This window comes from Nycticebus coucang, chromosome 19 (genome assembly GCF_027406575.1).
Source record: "Nycticebus coucang isolate mNycCou1 chromosome 19, mNycCou1.pri, whole genome shotgun sequence".
NCBI lineage: Eukaryota > Metazoa > Chordata > Mammalia > Primates > Lorisidae > Nycticebus > Nycticebus coucang.
The window spans coordinates 50,777,343-50,781,094 of record NC_069798.1 but is presented as its reverse complement, the minus strand read 5'-3'; the positions used below and the strand labels follow the sequence as shown (position 1 = coordinate 50,781,094).

The following is a 3,752-nucleotide window of genomic DNA, read 5'->3' as shown; positions in this document are numbered from 1 at the left end:
GATTCATTGAGGGTACAATAAGCCAGGTTACACTGATTCTACAATGTATTTTCAAATGGTTGAACCAAGAAAAATGCAGGAGTTAGGTCAAGAATAAATAGACATTGCTTCTTTCTACTTTGTAGGCTTGAGAGTTTTCAAAATAAAATATAATTGGGGAAGAGATAGGAATAAAATACACTGCCTGTGAAGAATCTAAATATCCTCTAAATCCTGCCTTAAATGCCGCTATGTGTGCATGTGTGTATGTGTGTGTATGAGAGAAAGAGAGCGAGAAAGCGCTTATCTGCCCTATGGTGAATCATATTTCTCTAAATTACTACACTTTGTGGCTAGAATTGGCTATTTGCCACATTACGTTCCCAGTATACATCTATTAATTGATTGAGGTAAGTTGGAAGGTCAAACAATCAGTCTCTACAGCAGATTTTGTTAATAGTCGATACTGATGAAGATAACAGTGACAGCTGCCATTAATCGCATGGTCTTTGTGTGCCTGACAGTAGGCTAAGTTTTCATATAAAACACCTCACATTATCTCACTTACTTTGATGTAGAACACTAGATTTCTTTTTTTTTTTTTAAATGTGGTACGCTTCACAAATTTGCATGTCATCCTTGCGCAGGGGCCATGCTAATCTTCTCTGTATCGTTCCAATTTTAGTATATGTGCTGCTGAAGTGAGCACAATACTGGATTTCTTGATTATTCACAAAATAAACCCTGGTTTACTTTAGTAAAGCAGCTTTCAGTGCACCATGGTATTAAAAATGAATGAAATTCAGGATGTTTCCTTTCCTGTGGTGTTACACAACTGAGAGACATTTAATGAAGTTTCTCTTGACTTTACACCCAAGGACTAAGCCATTGGACAGAGTAAAGTTACTGAGAAATAATTTGGGGCAGGTGATGTACTGGCTGTATTTATAGAAGGTGACTTCATTCTCAGGAAAAGCAGCAGTGAGCGGCTGGGCTCCGTGTGTGTTCCATCTCCTGGCAGGGCCCAGCAAGGAGCCAACACACCGATTCACCAGGGTGCCAGGAGGAAGCTCCATAGATCCTGAAATTGTCCAGCAACCTGCTGAACATTTTTTCAAATTGTCCCTGTCAAAGGATAAGAATAATTAACAGACAAAAGCCTGGAGTCTATTTCCAAGATGGAAGGTTGTCTTTTCTGTCTACATAAAGCTCGATGTCCCATGGCTTTCATATTAGGTGTCTTTGACTCATGACATTATCAAGGAAGACTCCTTTAGGCAAAACATTGTGCTTAAACTGTGAGAAGTTGATGGAGGTAATTATGAAAGTAACTACTGGCAAGACAATTTGTCACAGCAGCACTGAGGCTAACCTTAGGTTGGACATGATTGTTGAGAAAGTCATTGAAATGGATGCTTTAGTAATGAAAAGTCAATGGAAAATTTAAGAAGATGATAAAGAACCCAATTATTACATTCAGCCTCAATATTTTAGATGTGCTATCTTGGGGTAATCAAATAACAGAGATCATAAAGTAATTAAAATGAGTGATTTTTTCCATCAGTAATTATTATGATGTACTGTTGAATGATCTAATTCGGAAAAATTGTGTTTATTCATATTTTTGAATGATTAACATCAATCAGTTAAAGTTATGTCACTACACACACGAGTAAAAAATACTTTTCATTGACTCTTAGATGCTGATGATTCCCAGCTGTAATGTGCTCTTAGAATTCCTAGTCCTAAACTATGTACAGGTGGGAGGCAGGTGGGACTCTCAGGACCACTTTGGCCACTTCATTTGCAGCAAGACCCTGGAGGGTTGCCTGGCTCCTCCTTGGTGCTCTATAATTCAAGCGTCTTAGGGTGTAGCTCATGCCTACTGTGCTCAGCTTTGGGGCTCTAATGAGAATCGAGGCAACAGCAACAGTGACCTTCAATATCCTTTAATATGTTTATTTACATTTTTATCAAAAGTTTGCATCTTTAACCCCAACGTCTCCTCAAAGCTCCAGACCTTTACATCTAATTGTGATTTAGACATGTCCTCTAGAACTTCTCAAAGAGGCTTGGCACCCATAGCTCAGTGGTTAGGGGGCTGGCCACATGCATGGAGGCTGATGGGTTTAAAACCGGCCCAGACCTGCTAAACAACAATGACAACTGCAACAAAAAAATAGCCAGGCATTGTGGCAGGTGCCTGTAGTCCCAGCTACTTGGGAGACTGAGACAATTGCTTAAGCCCAAGAGTTGGAGGTCGCTGTGAGCTGTGACGCCATGGCACTCTTCTGAGGGCAACATAGTGAGACTCTGCCTCAAAAAATAAAATAAAATAAAATAAAATAAAACTTCTCAAAGACAATTCACTCTTAACATGTCTAAGGTAGAATTTCTTCCCACACTTACCAGCTTCCGTTATTTGTCTCCACCAAAAGCTAACTCTGTGGAGTCTTCTCTCTCCTTTACCTTCTGGATTTTAGTTTTAAAACATTTCCCAAAACAACCCATTTCTCAATCCCCAACACTAGTACCTTTATCCAAAGACTTGAGATCTCCCGTGGGGTTTCCTTCAATGGTCTTGTTTTACTATATCAACTCTTACTTTTCCCCTCTCCATCCCCATGCCCAGACTGTGCAAAATGCAGGCATACGCGAACTACTCCTCAGCTTCCAATGTCTCAGTGATGTGCCACTACTTTTTAGAACTAAAACTAAAAAAAAAAAAAAAATTAATTAATTAAAATTAAAACAAAAAATTTTATAACTTGATTCATAAAACCATTCATACATTGTTGCGACCCCATAAATGATTACGCGAGACATGGATTGGCAGTACACGCTGTAAGAGGTGAGGCTAACCATAGGTGCAGGATAGCCCAGAGCACTTCTCACAGAGTCCTTTTATTGAGAAGATACATAATAGGTGGAAAGATTACTAAACAAAGACATGCAGGGGCTGCGTGCTCTGGGAAATGATCTCATAGGTGCCAACAGAGTATGTGCTCAAAGAAATGATCTTCAAGGATGGTAAGGAAATGATCTTCAAAATACTAAATGCAGTTTTTCTCCACTAATCCTTAGAAAATGTCATAAAATGCTTAATGTTTAACAATAGCCTTACTACTACAGGACTGAACTTTGCTCCTCCAAGATTACTGAGTTACTTGGTGGCTTGCCTTCTAAGTCACAAGAGATTTCCAGGCTTGCTGGGAGAATGTCTTGTTCTCAGTAATTCCTCAGATGAGTTATGATATTGGTGACTGTTGCAGTAAGTATGATGTTTAATCCTCTATAATACAGAATTTTTATGAACAGTAAATATATTTTCCAAGAAAACAAAAATTAAAAAAATCAGAGCAAGGACTGGTATTACTTTTGTAAATTTCTTCAGTGTTCAGAGTAATGGAATACAGCTGGATTGTTTTTTTTTTTTTTTTTCCTTGAGACAGAGTCTCACTATATTGCCCTTGGCATCACAGCTCAAGGCAACCTCAAACTCTTGGGTTTAAGCGATTGTCTTGCCTCACCCTCCCAAGTAGCCGGGACTACAGGCAACCCACCACAATGCCCAGCTATTTTTTGTTACAGTTGTCATTGCTGTTTAGCTGGCCTTAGCTGAGTTCGAACCTGCCACCCTCGGTGCATGTGGCTGGCACCCTAACCACTGAGCATGGGCGCCACCAACAGCTAGATTCTTGCATATGCTTTCTACATTCATGTTGTTCTAGATGAAGTAAAATGAGGAAAATTTAGCCCTCACAATATGGAGT

The 3,752-nt window shown here is 39.4% G+C and overlaps 1 non-coding gene across 1 annotated transcript; it reads right to left on the bottom strand.

Moving 5' to 3' along the window:
• Positions 1–581: 581 nt before the first annotated feature.
• Positions 582–688, bottom strand: LOC128572138 (U6 spliceosomal RNA). Its single transcript, XR_008376051.1, has one exon. It is a non-coding gene; the product is annotated as a U6 spliceosomal RNA (small nuclear RNA).
• Positions 689–3,752: the final 3,064 nt, after the last annotated feature.